This window comes from Loxodonta africana, chromosome X, assembly GCF_030014295.1.
Source record: "Loxodonta africana isolate mLoxAfr1 chromosome X, mLoxAfr1.hap2, whole genome shotgun sequence".
NCBI lineage: Eukaryota > Metazoa > Chordata > Mammalia > Proboscidea > Elephantidae > Loxodonta > Loxodonta africana.
Genome location: NC_087369.1, coordinates 128,059,254 through 128,086,068, shown reverse-complemented (window position 1 = coordinate 128,086,068; position 26,815 = coordinate 128,059,254).

Sequence of the window (26,815 nt, the reverse complement as noted above, 5' to 3'; positions counted from 1 at the left end):
TTTGGGGACCAGGAAGAAAGCCCATTCGCACTCTCCACAAAAGGGCAGCCTCAGTGGGCACTGAGAGTGACTAGGAAGCTGGACAATGGGTCTGGGAAAGCCAGGTTGAGGCCAGGGAAGAGAGAAGCAAGAGGAATCCAGGGAGTTTAAGAACCTCTGATGATGCCAAATACATGGTGAATTTCAGAGTGCCAGAGGCACCTTGGAGAGACAGCTAACACTGGCACATTTAGGCCTCAGTAGTTCTAAGGTAAAAAGCCCACCTCAATTTCCTGAACTCTAGATGGGAGGCTTTTGGGAAAAGGAGACCCATTCCAGTTGGGATCTTTTCCTCACCCCCAGCTGTATGTAAGCATTTGGTTAAAGCCCCAGAAGATGGATGGCTACGGATGGGGCAATTATAGGGCAAGAAGATGGTTTTGTAAGCTGTGTGGATTTTCCAGGACACACAGACAAGCTCCAGGCACAGGGCCCTGTGGCTCCCTGCAGCTGGGAGCAGCAGTGGAGTAACTGACTAGCAGATTTGGCCATCAGTCCACTAAGCACACTTTTTGCTTCCATCATGGCACTTCCTACCTTGAGAAGAAGGATGGTAATTCCCTGTATCTGGATGGGGGTAGCCTGGGCTAGGAAAACAAGCTGCTGGAATTATTAAAAACGGATGGTGAGTGGAAGTAAAGACACACAGAGAGAGAAACACGCAGCATCCCCAGCAAGACCCACACACAGAAGATGCTCTGAAGAATGCAACACACACAGGGACACACTCAGAATCACATGGAGGCCCACAGACACACTGAGCTAGCGTGCACACACACACACACACACACACTAACAAAATCGAAAGAAGTCTAGCCAGAGAAATGACTCAGACTTGATTTCTAATCCTTCCAAAGGAGAGAGGTGAAGAGAAGCAGGGAAGAGTTGGCCTCCTGTCTCCAGGGACTGGGGAGGGAGCCGGGAACCAGCTGTCCAGTATGAATAATGCTATTTGGAGCCAGACAGTCCCTGGCTGGTTTTCTTAAGGTGGTGTCTCAGGGGGTGGGTTCTCCTATAGGGTTCCCTGATTCTCATCCAGTTCATTCTAGTTCAGAGGTCATTCCAGGCAGACGGTCATTTTTATTATTATAACACAGATGCCAACAAGTTGATTTGTAGCAGTTCTTAAAAATAAAACTCATAGGTTAATAACTAAAACAAGTACATTTTACGATTCTGATGAGCTCTTCTCTGCTGCTTGCTGGGCTCATTCAGAGCATATGTCCCAGCTCCAGTCAATCTGCTGTGCAGTAAACAAAAGTAAGGAATGGGTGGTGAAGGGGGAGAGGGTATCGGAGGTGAGTGTGTCACTGGACAATACGTATATGAGGGCTTCTGGGTGAACAGTGAGGCACTGACCAGTTTAGAATAGTGATTAAGTGCACAGCTTTTGGAATCTGCTTCTTCCTAGTGGTGTGATCTTATGTAGGTCACTTAACCTCTCTGAGCGTTATCTGTGGGATGGAGGTGATGGCAGCACCTACCTCATGGCGTTATTGGGAATTCTAAATGAGATGATGCCTGTCAAAGATCTCAGTAAATGGTAGCTGCCATTCTTTCTCAAAACCAATTGGTTTCACCGTCATCGACTAAAAGGCTTTCGGTTTTGCACTATATTCTGCTTACTTCCAGTTTGAGGTAACATAGCATTTGCACCACTTCTCATTCTTGGTCAAAGTGAGTTCTCAAGCCTGTGTGCACGTTGGCTGGTTTCACTTCCAAAGACAAGGACTCCCCGCCTCACCCTGCCCCAGAGAATCACGTAGGTAGGTTTTTGGTTTTGTTGTTTGAGATGCCGTGCACATTCCTCAGGCCCATCAGAAATGAGGGAGGAAGGAGAGCAGGAGGCAGGGTGCAGAGAGGGCACGATGTGCATTCCTCAACATTCTTAACCTTATGGGCGAATGCATCAGACTAAACACTTGTGTGTAAAACTAGAACCCTCTCACTGAAATTTGCTGAGGAGAATTCCCTTGGGGCAAGAGTTTAGTCTCTTCAACTCTCATGACAATTGGATGACAAATGAAGATGTTCCAGCCAGAAGTTTATTTCCTATTGAAATCAATACGTTGAGACGAAGCTAATAAGTGGCACTATTTTTCTCCCCTGCACACCGAGAGGGGATAGAGGTGGCCCAGCTTCACTGGCACCTTGGTCTGTAATGAGCACTTAACAACCAAGTAACCAACTCACCATTAACTGAGAATTCAGGGGTAAAGGGACAGAGAGTCTCTTGGTGGCCAGTAATAACAGTAATACTGACTACCATTTATCGATCTATCACTCACTCACTGTGAGCTGGGCGCTCAGCTAAGGCTCCTAGGAAAAGGAGGACCATTCTTCATCCCAGAGGATACAATTAATTCTACTACCTTGGTAGGACCTCTGGTCAGCTCTGAGAGCTTTGCATGCATTAACTCATTTTGTGATCACCACAATCCTCTTACTTAGATGACATAATCATCCTCATTTTACAGAGGAGGAAGCCAAGACTCATGTAGCAGTAATACTGGAGGCTGGATCTTAACCCACATAATGACAATTAATAGTAATATTATTAATTTTTATTGAGTGCTTATTGTGGGCCAGTTACTGTGATACCATTTTACATGCATTATCACATTTAATTCTCACAACAAACCCAAGAGGGTAGGTGCTATGATTATTCCTATTTTAAAGAAAACTAAAGCTCAGAGAGGCCAACTAATTTCCACACGATCACACAACTAGCAGGGCCTAATCCAGGATTTGTACCTATGCCTATTTGACTACAAGAGTGGTTGTTTTCGGGTGTTGTTGAGTTGATTTCGACTCCTAGCAATCCAATGTGACAGGGTAGAACTGCTCCATAAGGCTTTCTAAGCTGTAATCTTTATGGGAGCAGATCAGCAGGTCTTTCTCCCACAGAGCTGCTGGGTAGATTTGAACCAGCAACCTTTTGATTAATAGCCAGGCACTTAACCCTTGTACCACCAAGGCTCCTTATAGGCATGGTAGTGTCTCCAAAAAAAGGCTGTGACTCTAAGCCTTCGACTGGGCTTACAGAGACAGGCTCCTAGTCTCTTCCACAACGTTACTAAACTGCCTGCCTCTAGAGACTGGGGCAACCCATCCATTCGCTGTTGCTGTTAGTTGCCTTTGAGTCGAGCCCAACTCACGGCCACCCTACGTATAACAGAACATGGCGACCCTATGTACACAGGCCTGGTCCTGTGTCAACTTCATGATCGTTGGTATGTTTGAGTGCATTGTTACAGCTATTGTGTTGTCGTTGTTAACTGCCGTTGAGTCAGTTCCGACTCATAGCAACCCTATGTACAACAAAACGAAACACTGCCTGGTGGTCCTGTGCCATCCTCACAATCACTGAGCACTGCTGCAGCCACTGTGTCAATCTATCTCATTGAGGGCCTTCCTCTTTTTTGGTGACCCTCTACCTTACCAAGCACGCTGTCCTTCTCCGGGGACTGATCTCTGCTGATAACATGTCCGAAGTACATGAGACAAAATTTCACCATCCTCGCTTCTAAGGAGCATTCTGGCTGTACTTCTTCGAAGACAGATTTGTTCATTCTTCTGGCAGTCCACGGTATATTCAATATTCTTTGCCAACACCATAATTCAAAGGCATCAATTCTTCTCTGGTTTTCGTTATTCGTTGCCCAGCTTTTTTTCTCTCTCTCTTTTTTTATTATTCATGTCCAGCTTTTGCATGCATATGAGGCGATTGAAAATATCATGGCTTGGGTCAAGCGCATCTTAGTCCTCAAGATGACATCTTTGCTTTTTACACTTGAAATAGGTCTTTTGCAGCAGATTTGCCCAATACAATAATACATCGTTTGATTTCTTGATTGTTGCTCCCATGGTGTTGATTGTGGATCCAAGTAAAATTAAATCCTTGACAACTTCAATCTTTTCTCCATTTATCATCATGTTGCTTATTGGTCCTGTTGTGAGGATTTTTGTTTTCTTTATGTGGAGACATAATCCACACTGAAGGTTGTGGTCTCTGATCGTCATCAGTAAGTGCTTCAAGTCCTGTTCACTTTCAGCAAGTGAGGTTGTGTCATCTGCATATCGCAGGTTGTTAATGAGTCTTCCACCAATTCTGATGCCCCGGTCTTCTTCACATAGTCCAGCTTCTCAGATTATTTGCTCAGCATACAGATTGAATAAGTAAAGTGAAAGGATACAACCCTGATAACATACCTTTCCTGATTTTAAACCATGCAGTATTCCCTTGTTCTGTTTGGATGACCACATGAACACAATTAAGTGTTCTGGGATACCCATTCATTCTTGGCAATGTTGTCTATAATTTATTATGATCCACACAGTCAAATGCCTTTGCATAGTCAATAAAACACAGGTAAACATCTTTCTGGTATTAACCACTTTCATCCAAGACCCATCTGACAGCAGTAATGATATCTCTTTCCACGTCCTCTTCTGAATCTGGTTTGAATTTCTGGCAGTTCTCTGTTGATGTGCTGCTGCAACCATTTTTTTTTATTAACTTTTATTGAGCGTCAAGTGAACGTTTACAAATCAAGTCAGACTGTCACATATAAGTTTATATACACCTTACTCCGTACTCCCACTTGCTCTCCCCCTAATGAGTCAGCCCTTCCAGTCTCTCCTTTTGTGACAATTTTGTCAGCTTCCAACTCTCTCTATCCTCCCATCCCCCCTCCAGACAGGGGATGCCAACACAGTCTCAAGTGTCCACCTGATATAAATAGCTCACTCTTCATCAGCATCTCTCTCCTACCCACTGTCCAGTCCCTTTCATGTCTGATGAGTTGTCTTCGGGAATGGTTCCTGTCCAGGGCCAACAGAAGGTTTGGGGACCGTGACCGCCAGGATTCCTCTAGTCTCAGTCAGACCATTTAACTATGGTCTTTTTATGAGAATTTGGGGTCTGCATCCCACTGATCTCCTGCTCCCTCAGGGGTTCTCTGTTGTGTTCCCTGTCAGGGCAGTCATTGGTTGTGGCCGGGCACCAACTAGTTCTTCTGGTCTCAGGATGATGTAGGTCTCTGGTTCATGTGGCCCTTTCTGTCTCTTGGGCTCTTAGTTATCATGTGACCTTGGTGTTCTTCATTCTCCTTTGATCCAGGTGGGTTGAGACCAATTGATGCATCTTAGATGGCCGCTTGTTAGCATTTAAGACCCCAGATGCCACATTTCAAAGTGGGATGCAGAATGTTTTCATAATAGAATTATTTTGCCAATTGACTTAGAAGTCCCCTTAAACCATGGTCCCCAAACCCCCGCCCTTGCTTGCTGCAACCATTTTTGAACGATCTTCAGCAAAATTTTACTTGCATGTGATATTAATGATATTGTTTGCTAATTTCCGCATCCCGTTGTATCACCTTTATTTGGAAGGCACAAATATGGATCTCTTACAGTTGATCGGTCAGGTAGCTGTCTTCCAAATTTCTTTGCATAGACAAGTGAGCGCTTCCAGCATTGCATCCATTTGTTGAAACATCTCAATTGGTATTCCGTCAATTCCTGGATCTTTGTTTTTTGCCAATGCCTTCAGTGTAGCTTGGACTTCTTTTGGTTCTTGATCATATGCTACCTCCTGAAATGGTTGGACATTGACGTATTCTTTTTCGTACAGTGACTGTATATTCCTTTCATCTTCTTTTGATGGTTAATGCCTTGTTCAGTATTTTGCCCATAGAATTCTTCAATATTGCAATCTGAGGCTTGAATTTTTTCTTTAGTCCTTTCAGCTTGAGAAATTCTCAGCGTTTTCTTCCCTTTCGGTTTTCTAACTCCAGGTTGGCTATTGTGTAGTACCTTCCAACCTAAGGGGCTCATCTTCCTGCACTATATCAGATGATACTCTGTTGTGATCCATAGGGTTTTTTTAAGGATACATAGTTAATTTTTGGAAGTAGATCACCAGGCTTTTCTTCCTAGTCTTAGTCTGGAAGCTTTGCTGAAATCCACCATGGGTGACCCTGCTAGAATTTGAAATAACAGTGGCATAGCTTCCAGCATCATAGCAACATGCAAGTCCTGTCTATATCTACCCCACCCCACACATACATACAGTATGGCAAACTGACAGATGGGTGGTGGACCCACCCATTATCACCCAGGAAAAGATGAATGCATGAAGAACAAGGTGTCAGAAATGGCCAGGGTATGAAGTGCATCTGCCTAAGGCAGCAAAGGGCCCCCCATGTGATTGGACAGGCCCAGGAAGGTAGAAGGGAGGATGTAACCCAAAAGATTATGGAGGAACCCATTTTACAATTTTTCAGCTCCCCCTGCCCTTCATATCTCACCCTAAAAAGCATCTGGGACCAATCAGGGCCCTGGAGTTCTGGACAGAGTGGGGCAGAGCGGTGTGGAAAAAAGGAAGCTGAACCTCCAGAGCTAATAGGGAAACTGGGGGCTATCAGGAAAGCTGGGTGACAGGGAAAAACAGATCTAAAAAAAAGGGCCATTTCAAAGAATTTGTCACTGGGAAGAGGGAGGATAAAAGGCTGGGCAATTATGCTAAGAGGGCTTTTCAGTGGCCCTTTGTGTGCTAGCTGAGCCTGCCTACCCGGTGTGGGCTGGGAGACACTGAAGGGCCAGCCACAGAACAACTCCTGGCTGATGAGCTGCAAACTGCCTGCCAACCGTTTCACTGGCCTCAGCTGCTGCTGCCTTCTCCCCTGAAATGCAGCTGCTGAGCAGGACCCGTGGCCTGCTAGTTCCATGGGTTCCAGCTAGCTCCCCATTTTCTTGTCTATATCTACCCTACACACACACACACACACACACACACACACACCTTGGGGAAATGCCCAGCCATGGGAGGGGGATCCTTAGGTCAGAACTGGGATTCATCTTACAGTGGTGCCCCTGTGACCAGAATGGGGTCACTCAACCCCTGGCTCCTACTCTCTGTGGTTTGGGGAGTCAAGGGGAGATTATTTGCATTGATAAAGTCCCGGCTTCTTTGGTGTTGCTGAGCAAGCTGCCTGTTTCAGTTCCTTAGCCTGCCTTGCTTCTGCCCATTTCACTTACCTAATACTATGTTAACACGATTGATTTCCTTTCAGCAGCACACAGACATGCCTCCCCTCAATAAGCCTCCCTTTCCCTAGATCCTCATTTTTGGTGGCCTTCCTTAGGCAGCTGCTCGGGCTCGGGGTGTTTCCCGAATGCAATCCCTGCTTCCCATCAACATTTTTCCATTCCTTGTCCATTTTTTTTTTTTTAGCGACCCTATAGGACAGAGTAGAACTGCCCCATATGGTTTCCAAGGAGCGGCTGGGGGATTCAAACTGTCGACCTTTTGGTTAGCAGCTGCAGGGTTTCCACCCCTTGTCCTGGTCTTAGATAATCTGATGAACTAGTCTATGTTTAGGTAAACATAACTTTTTTTTTTTTTAATCACAGAATCCCCAACAACAGAATAAAGTGAAAATCTGGAGGTGAAGGCCAAAGTGGCCAAAAGTGTAAAATTCCTTTGATGTCTCACATTTTATTTTGGAAATGCATGTGAGTTTCCACATTGTACCCCATGATACACTGGTGTTTGATTTAACATGAAAGTACTGCATATCTCTAACCTCCTTGCTAAACTGAAGCTCCAGAAAGACTCACTGTAGCTTATTCCATGGCTATGTGTACACCAAATGGGGTGTAGAGACTCCATCTGAGGAAGGGGTGCATTTTCCCAGGCCTGCTTACCTTTTGACCCACTCTCTCTTTTGAAGACAGTGGCAAACAGAAAGAATGAATAGAATAGTTCGGAATGTTATGGTGTGGAGATATGTGTGCGCGGGGGAGGAGCCTGTCTCCTTGTCAGGCTCTATTTCCCCGCAGGACTCACCACAGAACCAGCTGCACCCCTAGGTCCTAGAGGGCACAGACAGCCACTTACTCGATGTGATGTGAACCTGCCCGTTACTCAAATTCACCAGCCCCACAGCTGTGTGTGTTGAAAATTCTCCTTTGGGTTAAGGCCCAGTCTCCAGAAGGTCCTGGTAAATTGCACATGTTATCTGGAATGGACAGCACATTAAGTCATTAGCGCCCATTAATGCACTCAGCTGAATAAATCTATCAGATTGCCTGTCACCTCTTGGAGTGCAGAGCTGTGAGCGGATGAGACACTGACCAAGGATATTTTCTTGGGGTGTGGTGGGGTGGGGTGGAGGAGGTCTACAGCAGCATTTCTCCAACTATGGTCCTTGACCCAGCTGCATCAGAATCACCTGGGCAGCTGTGAAAAGCTGATTTCTAGGTTCCACCCCAGCCCAGAGGCATACGGAGGGTAATGAGTGCCCAGGGGCAATCTCTAATTTTGTGGGGGTTGGGGGGAGGAATGAGGCCCTGTCAGCCTAGTGGGGGGGGTGGTGAAGAGGAGGAGGTGATTTGCTGGCGGGCCTCATCTGGTGCCGCCTTGGACTTGCACTCAGGGAAAATGCCCCCTTCTACCCCCTCTCCCCCAGAAGCTGGACTATATGAAGAAGACTTCGGCATCAGGATTGAGGAAAACTCATTGACAACCTGGGCTATGCAGATGACACAACCAAACTTCCTTGCTGAAAGCGAAGAGGACTTGAAGCACTTACTGATGAAAATCAAAGACCACAGCCTTCAGTATGGATTATGCCTCAACATAAAGAAAACAAAAATCCTCACAACTGGACCAATAAGCAACATCATGATAAATGGAGAAAAGATTGAAGTTGTCACGGATTTCATTTTACTTGGATCCACGATCAATGGCCATGGAAGCAGTGATTAAGAAACCAAATGACATATTGTGTTGGGTAAATCTGCTGCAAAAGACCTCTTTAAAAGTGTTAAAAAGCAAAGACATTAGTTTGAGGACTAAGGTGAGCTTGACCCAAGCCATGGCATTTTCAATAGCCTCATATGCATGCTGGACAATGAATTATGGCATTGACAAAGAATATTGAATATACCATGGACTGCCAGAAGAAGGAACAAATCTGTCTTGGAAGAAGTACAGCCAGAATGCTCGTTAGAAGTGAGAATGGTGAGACAAAGTCTACTTTGGACATGTTATCAGGAGGGACCAGTCCCCGCAGAAGGACACCATGCTTGGTAAAGTAGAGGATCAGTGAAAAAGAGGAAGACCCTCAACGAGATGGATTGACACAGTGGCTACAACAATGTGCTCAAAAATAGCAATGATTGTGAGGATGGCACAGGACCAGGCAGTGTTATGTTCTGCTGTACAAAGGGTAGCGACCTATGAGTGGGAACCAACTGGAAGGCACCTAACAACAACAACTCCTCCTCCCTACACCTCTGCCCCAGCTCCTTGGACTTTGCATTTTACAGGCCCCCTTGTTAGAGCCAGCATCAAAATGCAGACAAAGCAGACCTGAGAAGAATGGTTCTCTGGAGAGTTTGGAGGATAGGGCCAAAAGAGGGGGGACCGAAGGCTGGGACAGGATTTGGTGGGGCACTCTCCCCTTCAGTTTTGCATTGCTCTGGCCTTGCTCCAGAGCTTCCTTTTTCTCTTTTCTTTCTTTTGTTTTTTTTTTCTTCGTCACTCTTTAGAGAGCTTCAAGAGGGCTGCTGCTGCCTGTTCCTTATATACAGGGAGCCACCCAGAGAGAGGGCCAGTGGCTCAGGAAAGCCTTGGAGTGGAAGCTGAATTGACAGACTCTGGGGAATTGCCCATTGCTTCCTTGTATGTCTTCCTTCTCTACCCCCTGCTGGCATCTTAGGCATGTTTGCCTTCCTGGAGTTAGGAAGCAAAACACCAATTTAAACTGAGGCTGACAGAGCCTGTCAGTTGCCAAGCGCTTGCTGCTGCCATTGCCACCAGTACAGCTATTCCCCATGAGGGAGTCCAGACGTGTGCTTGGGACACTGCTGCCAGGAGCCAGGCACCTGGCCACCCTTACTTACCTCAGTTTGGGTAGGGCTGGGGGTGGGGTGAAATTTGGAAAGGAGAAACTGGTTGGATGGGAACTGTGCAGGCTGGTGAGCAGAGAACTGGGTCCCTCTGCCAAGTTCCAGATCCTTGTTAGGCCACTCTGTGGTCATGGACTTTATTTAACCTCTCTGTGCCTAAGGTCCCCCCTGGGGGGAAAAAAACATGAAAATGAATCTAACATTTGCCCAGTGCTTTTCACGGGGATGCAGACTTAAAGAAGGATGAGGCATTTACAGCTTTTTGGAAAGAAAACACCACACAGAGACAAATACTCCTTGAAAGACTAGAGAAGAAAAGATGTTTAAATCCATTTTCCCCAAAATTCCTGGGGGTCCCTGCCAATCTAATAAATGAATACCTGCTAATGTGCTAAACAAACAAAACAACCAAAAAACCAAACCCGTTGCCGTTGACTAAATTCTGACTCATTATGACCTTGTAGGACAGAGCAGAACTGTCCCATAAGGCTTCCAAGACTGTAACATTTACAGAAGCAGATTGCCACTTCTTTCTCCCTCTGAGCGGCTGGTGGGTTCAAACTGCCAACCTTTTAGTTAACAGCTGAGTGCTTAGCTGCTGTGCCACCAGGGCTCCTTGTTAATGTGCTAGGGAGTACTAGTCATTGAGTGCTAGTCATTGAGTTAAACTCCTCGCAGTTTGCATTTTGTCAAAAGCTTTCGCTGTCTTTCTCCAAAGAGTAGATTAATAGCGGGAATGTCTGACATGGCAGCAAGTGGCTGAGGAGTTTGAGGGTGTGGGGGGGTGCCTTTCCTGGTTCACCCTCAGATAATCCCTTACATGTGCACAGAGCTTTACAGTTTACTCTTATATGATCTTCACAATAACACCGTAAGGTAAGTAGAACAGATATAATCCCTATTTTCTAAATGAGGAAATTGAGGCTCAGAGAAGTTAAATGGCTCTCCAAGGTCACACAGGTAGGAAGCAACTGATTTTTGGATGCAGTGTTCCTCACTCTTTTCCATGCAGCTGGCTATTCCACTTGAGCAGGGCACCAAAAACCAGTTGCCCTCAAGTCAATTTCAATTCCTCGTGTGTCTCAGAGTAGAAGTGTGTTCCATAGGATTTTCAATTTTGGAGAAGCAAATCACCAGGCATTTCTTCCAAGGCACCTCTGAGTAAACTCGAACTACCAACCTTTTTGGTTAGTAGCTGAGCACAGCGCATTAACCATTTGTACCACCCAGGGACTCTGAACAAAGCACAGGGCTCAGAAATACCAGGTCTGGAGTGATAAGGCCCAGCTTTCCCCATTCACTTTTATTGGCTGTCAGTAATATCTCTTTTCTTCACTCTGTCTATTCTGAGCCCCGTTTTCTGTTCCTCTTGGCTGCCATTCACCAGAGAGTGAAGAAAAAAATCCAACTTTGAAAACAAAATAGGATGTTGGTTTGTAGGTCTCAGTGGGCCCAAGCCATACCCACGAGAAAGACCTGACTAGCACATCCTCACCACTGGACTGTCAGTAACTTGCTGTGTCTGACCTGGAGTCAATTGATTAACCTTTCTGCCTACAAGTTCCCATCTTTTCAAACTGCATAAGCCTTGCCAGTTGCCAGTCTCGTGGCAGGGTAGGTGTGAAGGAAGCAGGGGAAGAGCAGGTGGGAGATGGGGATGGTTAATGAATAACAAGAGCTGAAAAGTACTTTGCCACCATTCCTTAAGTGATGCATCGATATTTAATGGCATTCTTTGCCTCAAAAGCCAAGTCTCATAAATGGGAAGCATTCGTTAAGACACTGCAGGCACTTCTCTGATAATCCAAGTAGCCTCTTATTTAGGAGGAAGGCCTAATTATAGCTTCTTCTTTCCTTATCTCCTTCTCTCATTCATTAAGACCAAAGGACATTTGCTCGGGAAATCAGATCTTAGTTTTAGAAGATTTCATCTGCTCCCACAAATTGAATTTCCCACCTGGAGTCAAATTCTCTATTTATAACAGAGATATCATCTGCCCAGAAATCTGTCCTTGGTACAGGCCTAAGCTTGCTGAGATGTGCTTTGAATGGTGACCAGCTTCATGGACTTAGTGGGCCTGGGGGAACAGAGGCTGTGGTTTCAGGATGTGGAACCAAGACAACACCTTTTGGAAAGACAACCGGACCCCAGCTGGCTTTGTCAATTGAGACTTGGCCCTTGTTAGCTCTTGAGCACATTTTCCATGGTGACAACTACAGGAGATTTCTTCAGTACTGTAGTCTTCTGCCCGGTCTCCCTACCTCTGCCTCCAATCCACAATTCTGAGACAGATCAATCTGCCTTGCAAAGCATGGCTGGTGCCATGACACTTTCCTGCTCAGAAGCCTTCGGTGGCCTCTGACAACCTGTAGCATAAAATCCAAAGTCCTTAGCTAGTGTCCTTCTCCCTTCTGAGAACTGGTCACTCCAGCCGGGTGTGGCTCCTCACTCTTTCCTGCCTATATCCTGCCTCTCACATCTTTGGCCTGGCTGTTTCCTGGGGCCTGTATCACTCTCTGTCTCTTCTCTGCCTAGCCACACCGTGTCCCTTCCACTAGGATCCAGCCCCAACACCTGTGAAGGCCTCCTCTTCCTAGGAATGCTGAGCACTTCTCACCGCACCAGGCATTTGGCACATATCAGAGAGCAAAAGCCTTGTCGCAGCGCTTGTATTCTTGGATTGGATTGTAATTTGTCCTTTTGTGGGCACATCTCTGTCTTCCTATCTTTGTGGGCATAGGCCAAGCCTTATTCTTCCTTTGGTGGCCCAGTGTGCCTGGCCCAATGCTGGGCCTGTGAGGAGGGTGCTCTGTGGAGGGAGCTGGGCCCAGGATATCTGTCTCTTCCTCTCCTGAGGCTCCAAAGTCTCTGGTGGATGCTTTGTTTTCAACCTCAGGGCCTTCTTCCTCCCCACCCCTTTTTCCTGTCCTTCACTGCAAGCGCCAATCACCATTCAGCAGCTTCTTTCTTTTATTAATCGTTTTGATGGTTCTTCCTTGGACCCTCTTCACTTTCTCTGAAATTAATCAATCCAGAGGCAGCCAAGAAAAAACTGGGAAGTGCAAGGAGTTTGTCTTTCATACGACCCTCCCTCTTCTCTTTGCTTGCTGTCCGGTATTAAACTAGACAGTTGTCGTTTCACTTCCTGTTCTCTGAGATTAAACTTGATCTCCACCCCCCCAAAAAAATCTGCAAATGTCCTTTTTATTAATTAAAAAAAATCTTGATTGCCTGGCAAGATGCTCTGAGATGGACCTCAGTGTCCCTGGACCCTGAGTAGCTGGAAGCTGGGGCAAAGTGGTTGTTCTGAGATAGGCAGAAATGCATTTTCTGGGGCCCAAAGGGTGGCAGTGGGTTCCTCAGGAAAGAAAAAAAACTTTCTCTGTTCTAGGATGCACCACTTTCAGTCGCTTACCCACTCATGGGCCTTGATGGCTTCTGAGTTGGAGAAGTTATTCAAGTACAACTACTTCAGCCTGACCTAGTAAATCTCTTTAATCTTGCCAAGGACAGAAAGTCGGTGGGGACTAGCTGGCCCACACCATTGGTTGGCTGGGGAGCAAGAGGTAATATTTACTGAGGCTTTACCAGGTACCAGACATTGTACTGAGCGTGTTACATCAAAGATCTCATTAAATCCTCATAACAAATCTACAAGGTGAGTGCTTTCATCCATTATTACACATGGGGAAACTGAAGCACAGAGAGGAGAAATAACTTGTCTAAGGTCAGCAGCTAGTAAGTGGCAGCATCGTAGCAACACGCAGGCCACCACAGTATGAAAAACTGGCAAACAGGTGGTGGTATTCATATTTATTAAATGTCAAATAATGTTCCAAATGCTTAACATGTATTAGCTGAATTAATCCTCATGATAACTCTGTGCAGTCAGGCATTATTATTATCCCACTTTACAGAAAAAGAAACTGAGGCAAAAAAGACTAAACAACTTGCTTAAGGTCACATAGTAAGTGGTGGAGACAGGATTCAAACTCAGGCAGTCTGACTCTAGACTCTGTGCTATGATGCCATGAACTTGGAGCTCAAAGAGGAGGTGAGGGCTAGAGAGATAAATTTGAGAGTGTTAATCTTTTTAGTGTTATTTAAAGCTGTGGAACTGGATGGAATCATCTTGAAAGAGAGTGAGAAAATGGTTTAGAGTTGAGCCCTAAAGCATCTCAAACATTTAAAAGTTGAGTAGAGGAAAAAGAGTCCGCAAAGCAGACTGAGAAAGCACAAGGTAGGAGGCAAGCCAGGAAAGTGTGGTATCATGAGAGCCTAGAAAGGAGAGTATCTCAGGAAGGAGGAATGGTCGACTGTGTTCAAAGCTGCTGAGAAGGCCAGTAAGTTAAGGACACAAAAGTAACCATAGAGATACGACCAAAGTTGAAGAGAAGGGAGGAGAGTTTTCTAATGTTTGCATGCCAAAATTTGTTTAATGAACTGTGGTCTTTGCCTTTCCCTTCCCTTCTTTCCCCTTTCATCCATTCAAATGAGATCCACTTCTGTGCTATTCATGGAAGTTGACCAAAGGGTTAAGACCTATAATCTCACAGTATCCTAGTTAGTATTTGTTTGGAAGGGATTTCAGAGTCAGTCTCAGGTTGCAAGAGGGAATCAGTCATGCCTGACCCGAAGAAGGTTTTCAGTGGGACGAGATAGCCTTGGGGTGCTGCTAATTTACTGAAGTGAAGGAAACTGGTACCAAACTCTCCCACTCAGCAGCTTGGGCCTCTTTCCTGGGAACACAGCCTCAAGAGCATGGCACCTTCTAATCTGCCGGAAGCCTCCTCATGGTAAGCCATAAGCAACTAGTACCACTCCTCTCCACACATAAAGACTTTCCAGGGAACAAACAAGCTCTACCTGTCATCTTTACAGTGAAGACCTTGAGTCTAGTTTTGTTTTGCTCAAGGATTCCTGATTCTGCATTATTATTCACCCCAATCTATTCCTGGCCATTATCCAGCTCTCAGAAAAAAAAGTTTGTTCTTTGTCTAGGAACATCTTCTACCTCTGGTCCATGCTGAACTTTCCTTGAGTAGTCAGTAGGTTTCTGCCTTTCAGGTCTCAAAGAAACCTCCCACTACCTTGTCTTAATTTTCCTTTATTTACCACCCACCAAGAATTTTCTTTTTTTTTTTTCAGGAATAGTGGGGCTTGTTTTTTTTTTATCTGTTTTTAGAATGAATATCTGCTGGCAACTCTCAGGGCCAGAGGGACCTGTCCTCAAGACCAATTACACTGTAGCTCTATTTATGAGCAAATATAAACCCCATCATTTAGCACAGATATGCCTGCTGTACTCCAGGCTAGCACAGAGGCACTAGGCACTGTATGTCTGGGAAGGGGGGTGGTCACTAAATGCTTCAAGTGACTAATTTCAGATATATATATATATATATATATATATATATATATATATATATGTGTGTGTGTGTGTATAAATATACACATACACAAATATAACACTTCATATGCAAAGCTATAGGTATAAAAAAATTATATACACATAAAACTATATCTATATTTTTGCCCCCTCGCATTATGCAGGTGACACAACCTTGCTTGCTGAAAGTGAAGAGGACTTGAAGCACTTACTGATGAAGATCAAAGACTTTAGCTTTCGGTATGGATTACACCTCAACATAAAGAAAACAAAAACCTTCACAACTGGACCAATAAGCAACATCATGATAAACGGAGAAAAGTTTGAAGTTGTCAAGGATTTCATTTTATTTGGATCTGCAGTCAATGCCCATGGAAGCAGTAGGCAAGAAATGAAAACGATGTATTATTGCATTGGGCAAATCTGCTGCAAAAGACCTCTTTAAAGTGTTAAAAAGCAAAGATGTCACTTTGAGGACTAAGGTGCGCCTGATCCAAACCATGGTATGTTCAATCACCTCATATGCACGCAAAAGCTGGACAATGAATAACGAAAACCAGAGAAGAATTGATGCCTTTGTATTATGGTCGGTGATGAATAATACTGAATATACTATGGACTGCCAGAAGAACGAACAAATCTGTCTTGAAAGAGGTACAGCCAGAATGCGCCTTAAGATGCGAAGATGGTTAGACTTCATCTCATGTACTTTGGACATGTTATCAGGAAGGATCAGTTCTTGGAGAAGGACATCATGCTTGGTAAAGTAGAGCGTCAGCAAAAAAGAGGAAGACCCTCAATGAGATGGATTGACACAGTGGTTGCAATAACGGGCTCAAACATAGCAAGGGTTGTGAGGATGGCGCAGGACTGGGCAGTGTTTTGTTCTGTTGTACATAGGGTCACTGTGAGTTGGAACTGACTCCACGGCACTTAACAATAACATTCATATATCTTAAATCCCTGGGTAGTACAAACGGTTAATGTGCCTGGTTGCTAACCAAAAAGTTGGAGGTTCGAGACTACCCAGAGGTACCTTGAAAGAAAAGTCTGGCAATCTATTTCTGAAAAATCAGCCATTGAAAGCACTGTGGAACACAGTTCTACTCTGACACACATGGGGTAACTATGAGTTGGACTTAACTGGTTTGGTTATCTATATATAAAACAAAGGTGTAGAGAGCCCCCCCCCCAAGTTATACAGTGCTTTACAATCTCCTGTGATACAACTTTCAAGTAGGACAAGTGACTTTAAATCATTCATCTTTGTATCTCTCTCAGCATTTAGCCTACTGTCATACACACACACACATACGAGTATATCCTTACCAGGTATGTGTTGAATTTACTGGAATTAAATGTGGTAGACCTTGGCGTCTGACATTGTTAATATCTCAGGGGTAGATTGAGATTCCAGTTCAGCATGATCTTTCTTAAGTCACTTTACCTCTCTGGATCCAGGTTTCTACAGCCTGGGAAAAGAACAAGTTAGACCAGATGATTTATAAAAGGCCTTTCCAATTCTGGTAGCCAATGATTACCTGGGGTAAAGGTATATAGAAGATGGAAAGGATCAAAGGGAAATCCCTTCCTGAAGAAAATTTACCACCGAAAAGCTTGCACTGTTTGGAGAAGGTTGGGCAAAATTAGATGGGGGAGAGGAAGAGCAAGTATCTGAAACTAGAGAAGCAGGGGAGTGCAAGAGAAAAAAAGGACATTTCATTCCAATTAATAACAGCTAACACTAAAAATACTTGGCAAAACGGTTAAGCACTCTGCTGCTAACTGAAAGGTCAGTGGTTTGAACGCACCAGCTGCTCTGCTGGAGAAAAGACCTGGAGATCTGCTTCTGTAAAGATTACAGCCTAGGAAACCCTATGGGGCAGCTCTACGCTGTCCTACAGGGTTGCTATGAGTCAGAATTGACTCGATGGCACACAACAACAGCGAACCCTAAAGAGATGCCAGGCCTATTCCATATCTTATTTAATCCTCACAAAAACTCTGAGTTAAATATTATTGTCACTTTCATTTTAGAGATGAAAAACTGGCACAAAAATGTTAAGTAAACTGCAAAGCTGCATAGCTGGCAAATGGCAGAATTGGGCTACAAACCCTGGCAGAGCTTGTGCTCTTACCCACGACTGTCTACTGCCTCCAAAGACAGGAGAGGACGAATATATAGGATGCAGAGTTCCATTTGGGTCTTTGTGATCAACTCAGAAGAGGAGCCAAGTGTAGGAGCTGGGATGAAACCAGTTAGGAATTTAGGCAGGAACCAAAGATAGGCTCTGAATCAATTGCACATACTAATGATGTCCAACTTTGAGACTCCTCATTGTCTGTGGTGAAGTAGTTACTGCTGCTCTTTGAGTGCATGAGGGCCAAGGCATCTAGGAGAGCTGTGTTCTAAGGGCTGAGGCTAATTGTGCCCCCAAGCCACTGGGGGTGGCAGTGAAGATAGCATGAACTGCCAGCCCACCAGCAAGTTGTGTGCCACCACCAGCTTTGTCAATCGCTGTAAGGGCAGGAACAGCACGTCCTGCCTTTGCCCTAGGCCCTGAGAAACATGCCTCAGTGATCATTTCTCTTCTTGCCACTCCCAACCTTTCCCTAACCTGAATGAATCTGGCAGTTGGCCCAGCAGCTCCTGGCTTTTTTCAGTTTACCTGGAAGTCTCCTGAGGAGGAGCCAAAGATTGAGCTTCATGTAGCAGTCATTCGATATGGATCAAATAAACCCTTGTTGTCAATTTATTCACTCCAGAAAGATTCTGAGTGATTGCAGGGCCTATTGATAACTCACCCAGCTCTGGAAATCTGGCCAGAGGGATGTTCCAGGGGCCCCACAGAGTAGACAAAGCTGAAATCATTCATTGCCTTCCTGGCCAGAGAGAGGAACAGTGCTAGGTTTCTGGGCCTGCTAAGCAGGGACCTTGTCCCTGTGAGTCATCTAGCTATCCACCTACCTTCTAGAGCATCACCGCTCATAATTCCTCCTTGACCTTTTTCTGCTCCTCTCCTTTGGATTCCCCTCATGAGAAGAAAGCTTTCTTCAGGGGACCAGAGCCAACCCAAAGAGGTTCCAACGGGTTGTCTGAATCTTGGAATCTCCCTCTCCATGATTCTCCAAGGGCTAGGAGTATGAGGCTGTGGCCAGTAAGAGAAGCCTCACAGAACACCTTTCCCTGGCTAAGCAGAAATTAAACAGGTCTACTCATACTATTCACCCCAACATCTCCAAGGTTTTTAGGAAAGTAGCTCCTTAAGAGGAGCCCTGGTGGTGCAGTGGTTAAGAGTTACGGCTGCTAACCGAAAGGTCGGCAGTTCGAATCTAACAGCCGCTCCTTGGGCACACTATGGGGCAGTTCTGCTCTGTCCTATAGGGTTGCGGTGAGTTGGAATCGACCCGATGGCAATGGGTTCGTTGTTTGGTTGGAAGCTTTATAAGATATGACAGCCCTCCTCCCTTGCTCCCTGCTCCAGGTCCTCTTGTTCTGACCCCAAGATAATCTACACCTTAGTCACCAAGCAGTTTCCAAACTCTTCAAAGTTGTCCATGAAGGACCACAAAATCAACTGCATCTATTGGACCTGCCTCTGCCCAGGGAGACTGAGGAGAGGCTGTTTCTCCACTTGAGATTAAAAAAGCTGGAGACTGGGTTTGGACTGGACTATAAGACAGAAAATGATACTGTTGAGGAATGAGCTTCTTGGCTCAAGTAGACACATGAGACTATGTGGGCAGCTCCTGTCTGGAGGGGAGTTGAGAAGGAAGAGGGGGACAGAAAGAAGCTGGCTGAATGCACACAGAGAATACAGGGTGGAGAGAAGGAGTGTGCTGTCTCATTGGGGGAAAGCAACTAGGAGTACATAGCATGGTATATATAAATTTTTGTATGAGAGACTGACTTGATTTGTAAACTTTCACTTAAAGCACAATAAAAATTAAACAAAGAAAAAGAAAAAAAGCTGGAGACTCATATCACTCAGGCTAAGAGGTACAGTACCCAACAATAACAACTACAAGAGGTGCCTCTACTCCTCCCCCTTCCTTACATTTCCTGCATGCTGCCCATTTAGAATTTCTTTTCTCCTTCAAGGCACTCCTTAATGTTCTTTTTAGAGAATTTCACGTGGATACAAATGTCGGAGGGATTAACACATACTTGATTTGCCACAGCTCACACCTCAACCACGGGAGGTTTTGAGCCCTTTCTCGGATTCTGTTTGGCTTCAGTTCCTTTCTCCTGTCATACTCATTCACACTCTTACCCCTCTGAAGGACACTACCTATCTAAGACAGAACACTCTCCATCTCAACAGAGGAAGGTTGGAGAGGCCTTTAAATGTGGCATTCCCAGGGTGATATGCATGGTGTGATCCTGGTTCCTGGCCCCAACCCATTCATATATGTAGAGGGGTGAAAAAGATAGACTCTGTTCTTGCCCTCATTGAGCTTACAATCTAATGGGAAGAAAGATGTTGAACAAATCACCACATAAACCCATAACGCATTGCTGTAACCACCACATACATAGCTCAAATAATTACAAATTGTGGCAAGTATAATGAAGGATACAAATGATGCTTAAGTAGAGACTAATAAGGGCGAGAGAAATTGACTTAATTTTTATCAAAATGACACATGCACCTGGTTAAAAAAATCAAATAGTACATAAAAGCTTATAATAAAGAGCAAAAATCCTTTGCTCCATCCCTCCCCACCTTCACCCACAATGCTGCCGCGTTTAACCTTTCTCTTCTGCTTCGGATGATTTACCTCTGTGTCTCTGCATAACATGCTTATGCCCTCTTTTTTTGTTTTTATTTTTGGCTTCCAATTAGTTTCTTGAATTAAAGGTGCTGCATGCACTTAGAGACCATGGGGTTCATAACAGGACACAGGATAATAATAAAAGTAAACACTTGCATTTTTATCCTTGCCTTGACAGGATGAGGGCTGGTAAGAATAATATGTCTGGCATTACTCAGGACTAGTGATAATGGGTTAAATAATTGTGATTCGATTTTGGCGCTGATTAGATTTGCATAAAAACCTACTCACTCCAAACATCTCAGGCTATGCCCTCTTTTCTTGATTTATCAACTTGAGACATGTATCTACTGAATCTCTACCATGATAGATGAGAGTGCAGTGCTCAACAACACACCCACTTCTACTCCTCCACGCCCCCCAGTATAGTTATATAATATTGCAGTTCCACTACTAATTACCTTTGTAACATTAAATAATATCCATAAACCTTATGTGTTGCTCCATCAACTACAGACAGCATCTCTGGACTCCCCACTTTTGTAAAATGAGCATATTCAAGTCTTTACCCTTCCCTCCACCCCTTCTCCCCTTCTACCTTCCAGTTTCTGTCAAACGTATAATTACTTTCACTTTGTCAAAGTCGATACCATTTACATACTCTTCTATAACTATAATTACATCTCCCATGCTTTGTTTATAGGTTGATTCTAAAAGTTGACAACCAATAAATAATGCATATATTATTGTGACTTTGCAAATATAATTCACCAAAGATAGGGATGCATTATGACTTTCACGGGCACTTGGCAATTTTGCCTTCTCTGGCCCTTTCTCCATAAAAAAAATATAAAAAATTACACTTTATGATTACACTGGTATAAAGATGAACATATTAATATTATATATTAAAGCATTTTCTTCAACCTAAAAGTTCATTTTTTCCTTCTAATTTTAAAATAAATTAGAACATTTTGTAGGCCCCTGATAGTATTATGGGCCCTAGTCACTGTGCTTCCTGTGCCTAATAGATAACTCAGCCTTGCCTGCAGAACCAAGTAGTGAAGAGTGATTCTATTTCTTTCTCTATAGTTGCAAAATACCGGACCCTGTGTCATTCAAAGGAGAGTATATAAACACAGTTCTCCTTTCTATACTACACTTACTGCTCAAAACCACATCATATTTTATACCTTGATTCTTATCCACATCATGCCTCTCTTGAACAGCTTTTTTTGTTTTTGTCTGTCTTTTTTGGTTGTTAGAAGAAACATATGCCTTCTTTTTTTCCCATTTGAAGTCTTTTTATTTTAGTGAAATATATATGACAAAATATTTACCATTTCAACCATTTTTACTTGTAAAATTCAGTGACATTAATTACATTCACCATGTTTCACAACCGTCACATCTATCCAATTTTTTAAAATAACTTTTAACAGAAACTTAACCCCAAAACCAAACCCATTGCCGTGGAGTCGATTCCAACTCATAGCAACCCCATAGGGTTTCCAAGGCTGTAAATCTCTGCAGAAGCAGACTACCACATCTTTCTCCCTTGGAGCCACTCGTGGTTTTGAACTGCCGACCTTTCTGTTGGCACTTGATCACTATAACCATTGCTCCACCAGGGCTCCTTAACAGAAACTCAAAACAAAATAACATGTTGCTGTCCAGTGGATTCCAACTCATAGTGACCCTTTAACCAAAAAACCAAACCCACTGCCATCGAGTCGATTCCAACTCATAGCGACCCTATAGAACAGAGTAGAACTGCCCAATAGAGTTTCCAAGGAGCGCCTGGCGGATCGAACTGCCGACCTCTTGGTTAGCAGCCGTAGCACTTAACCACTACGCCACCAGTGACCCTATAGTACCCCTTAATAATTCCCCATTTCCCCGTCCCAACCACCCCTGGTAACCACTACTCTACTTTTGTCCCTATGTATTTGCCTGGTCTAGATTTTTTTTAATAAATGTGATCATATAGTATTTGTCCTTTTGTGTCTGACTTTTTGCACTTAGCATAATGCTTTCAAGGTTCATCCATGTTGTACCATGTATCAGGACTTCATTCCTCTTTGTGGAGCCATTGTTTGGATATACCACATTTTCTTTATCCATTCATGTCTGACACTACATCCTGCAGTGTGGTTCCTCTAAATTTATTCTTTTTTCCAAAAATTGATTTGGTTTTTCTAATTGCTTTGCTTTTCCATATTAGTTTTAGAATAAGCTTGTCTATATCTACAAGAAACCTCCTGGAATTATGATAGAAAATTACATTAAATCTGTACATCAACTTGGGGAGAATTGACATTTTAACCATGTAGAGTCTTCTGACTAGTGAACACGGTATGTCTCTACATTTATTTAGGTTTATTTGATTTCTTTCATTAGTGTTTTGTAGTTTTCAGCATACAAATCCTGTACATGGCCACGAACTGTGGCTTTTAAAAAATTAATCCTACATGACATTCAGTTGGTTTTTTCATTTAGAAAACTTGTTTTCCATCAGCTTTGGGAAATTTTATTACTCCTTCGATAATTTTCTCTCCTTCTTTTTGGAATTTCTAATAATTGGATGCTAGGTGTTGAACTTCCTGGATTGTTCTTTTTTATTGCTTTTCTTTTTCATTCCCTTTTTCTTCATTGTGGGAGATTTCCTTAACCTTATCTTCCAACCCTTCTTTGGTAGGCAGAATTCTAAGACTGCCCCCAAGACTCCTTGTCCCCCTGGTATACACACCCTGTGTAGTAATTCCCTCTCTTTGAGTATGGACAGAATCTGTGATATGACAGGATGTCATCCCTGTGAGTAGGTTATATGACAAAGGTGAAGGAATTCTGCAGATGTAATTAAAGTTCCAAATTAGTTAATTTTTACTGACTATAATCAAAAGGGAGATTATCCTGGATGAGCCTGACCTAATCATGTGAGCCCTAATGGGTCTCGGGATCAGAGACAGAAGAAGTCGGAGACATTCTCCTGCTGGCCTTAAAGAAGCAAATTGCTATGTTGTGAACTGTCTATGGAGAGGGCCAACTCTTGGACTTGAGGGCCTCATTCTTAACACTTGAAGGAACAGAATTTTTCCAATAGCCTGAATGAGCTTGGCAAAGAGAACCCTGAGTTCCAGATGAGAACACCTCGTGGCTGATACCTTGGTTGCAGCCTTATGAGGCCCTGAGCAGGGAATCCAGATACACCATGCCTGGACTTCTGACCTATAGAAACTGTAAGATAATACATATGTGCTGTTTTAAGTCACCATGTTTGTGGTAATTTGTTACACAGCATAGAAAACTTACATCACCTTCTATGACTTTTTATTTTGCCAGTCCTGTTTTGTATTTCCAAGGCTCCATAATTTTTAAAAATTAAATTCATTTGTTTCAAATAAGTAGTATCTTCACATGTTCAAAAGTAAAAAAAAAAAATACAAAGGTTTACTTTGAGAAGTTTTGCAAAAGTTCATTTGTAGTCTTTGATCCTATTTTTTCCAGCATTCTATTCTTGTTTTACAGATGCCATATATTCTCAAATTTCTCTGCAGATACTACTTGAAGTTTTCTTTAAAGCTATCTTTAGTTTTCTGAATTAACACTGCTTCTTCCATTTAGCTTGTGCTTTCTAGTTAATGTTCCAGCCTCTCCTCATATGTCAAATGATCTTTTGTTTCCTGTTCATCTTTTAAAACGAGGCAATGAGAGTCGGCCTGGGAGCTGGGAGCATGGGAGCAGATCTTGTCAATGGGCAGATTTTGCTTAAGGATAATAGGATGAGAGTTGGTAATTAATTTTGGGGGGGCGGTGAGGTGGGGTGGGGAGAGTTCTCCAAATACCACACTACACAAGACCTAACTCTGAGACACCAACATTCAACCAAAACCCAAAACCAAGCCCGTTGCTGTCGAGTCACTTCTAACTCATGGTGACCCCATGTGTGACAGAGTAGAACTGCTCCATAGGGTTTTCCTGACTGTAATCTTTACGGAAGCAGATCACCATGCCTTTCTTTTGCAGTGCTGCTGGGTGGGTTCAAACCATCAACCTTTAGGTTAGTAGTCGAGCGCAAACCATTTTGCCACCCAGGGACCATTGTTCTCTCTGGATAGTTTGTTCTACTTCTGTGATGAAGAAACTATTTGTTTTTAGGTTGACAAGTAAATATTTAGCTGCCAGATTGTTTCCGTGTAGGGTTTGAGGGCTAACTGCTCTTTATGCAGACCTTCAATTAAATTGGTCGCTCTGTTGTCAGGCTCACTTTCTCACTCTTGTTTTTTGTTGCACTTGCAATGTCTCAGGCCAGACCTCGCTAAGGTTTGCAAGGTAGGCAAGCCGCCTCTTTAGCTGCAGCCCCTTCCACCCGTAGTTTAAGCTGATTGTTTGTTCCACTCTGCTTTATCAGTTAGCACTCCTCCAGATGCTTTCTGACTTCAGAAATTTATTTAAATTTCTCATCCACTGAAGGCTTTCCTCCAGTTCTCTTTGTTGTGACGGATTTATGCATTCTAAAATTCCTGTACTATTATTTTAATGAGGTCTCTGGAGGAAGAGGACTTAAATGTTTATGCTCAGTCTACCATCTTGAACTGGAAAAATATAAAATGGGGATAATAGTGGTGCTATTACATAGGTTTTATTGAGGATTAAATAATTTATGCATGTAAACTGCTTAGCCCATTGCCTGGCACATATTTGATTATTTATAAACATTAGTTATTATTGTTATTGCCATGACAAGCAATTGGGGGAATTTATTTCTGAACAGGGAATCCTTACCTGATGCCATTGAAAACCATGCCAGGCAGGCGACCACCACAGACAATATCGAGTCAGACCTAGTCTGAGTTTTCCTGAAATGGTGCTTCTGGAAATAGCTTTAAGTTTGGGGAGAACCATGTAGGGAGAGGGGGTGGAGGAAAGAGCTGAATGCCCCCAAGGGGCAAGCCCTGAAATGGAAGCAGCGCAGCAGAACCAGAGCAACAAAATCTTCAATTTTCTCTTGCAACAAACTGGGGAGCCAGCTGTGCTGATGGATGGTAGGTGGTCAGCACTAGCAGCAGCAGCAGCAGCAGCAGCAGCTGCAGCCTCATGTAGAGACCAGAACCGAGGCAAAGAAGCTGACAACAAAGGACCCAGATTTTCCATTGACCCAAGGAAGCCAAGGAGGATGGGCATTGTAACCAGGAGGCAAATGAATAGGAACTGGATTTGTTTTACTCTCAGAGGAGTTGGAAATCCTCCCATAGGTAGCAACTCATTCCTTTCTCTGTTTATCAGGCTCCTTCACTTCCTCCTGAGTAACTGTGGGCACTGTGCCTGGTTGTACCCACTAACCCGTAGACAGAGACTAGAAGGACTGGCCTATGTACACCTGTATCCTCAGTCCTCCTCTCCAGAATAGCCAGTTCCCTGAGGATGGAGTTGATCTTATATGTGGGAGGAGTAGGTAGCTCGCCTAGGTTTTGAAACTCTTTAGCAGACCTGTCAAAACACCATCATTCCCAGAAATATCTCCCTAGCTAGCCCACTAAGCTGCTGTAATTCCATAGTTCCTAGTTACAATACAAATACCATGAAATGAGACCATTACCAGCCAGAAGACATTAAGTCTAATTAGCTTAAATGATCAACCAGTCACCCAGCAGACTTCCCTTAAGAGGTGGGAGGGGAGGAAAAGAAGGGGTACCTGTACCTGGCAGAGAAAGAGAGGCAGATCAAGAGGGGTGCCCTTAAGGCAATCTTCCCAACTTGGATGGGAGGCTACAATGTTTTCCAAGGTCCCTTCCTTTCCATGATTCTAAGACTCTAAATTTTTGAGGGGCTAGAAGGTAAAGTCTATTCCTCTTGCTTATTTGGAAATTCCAGGGTATCTAGTCACTTGGGAAAGGAGGGACAGATAATAGGACCTAGGGAGCGGGTGAGATGTCCAGAGAAGAATTTGGGTCAAAGCTCTGGGAGACTCCTTTCCTTCACATCACTTTTAGGGGAACATACTGGAGCTAAAAGAGCCCTGAAACCTGGCTTTACAGTGATGATTCCATCCCAAACTCACTTTATTTCCCAAGGCAATCACTTGATTTCTCTGCTACAGTCTCTTTATAAAATGGGGATGGTAATCCCTTAACTTTTTATCTCCACGGGATTGTTGTGAAGGTCAAATGAATTGATGGGCATGGAAGTGGTCCAAATTATCAAGAGCTCTTTAAAACTAGATATTTATATATATTGGGCTTAACAAGTGTTGTTGTTAGGTGCCATCAAGTTGGCTCCAACTCATAGCCAACCTCTGTATAATAGAACAAAACATTGCCCGGTCCTGTGCCATCCTCACAATAGTAGGTATGTTTAAGCATATTGTTGCAGCCACTGTGTCAATCCATCTCTTTGAGGGTCTTCTTCTTTTTCACTAACCCTCTACTTTACTCAGCATGATGTCCTTGTCAAAGGATTGGTCCCTCCTGAAAACACGTCCAAAGTAAGTAAGACGAAGTCTTGACATTCTCGCTTCTAAGGACCACTCTGGCTGTACTTCCTCCAAGACAGGATATTGTAGCAGGCCTCAATTTGAAGGAATATTTTTAAAATATGATTATGAAAGTAATATATAATTATGGAAAATACCAAACCAAACCAGTTGTTGCCATTGAGTCAATTCTGACTCATGGCAACCCTGTGTCTGTCGG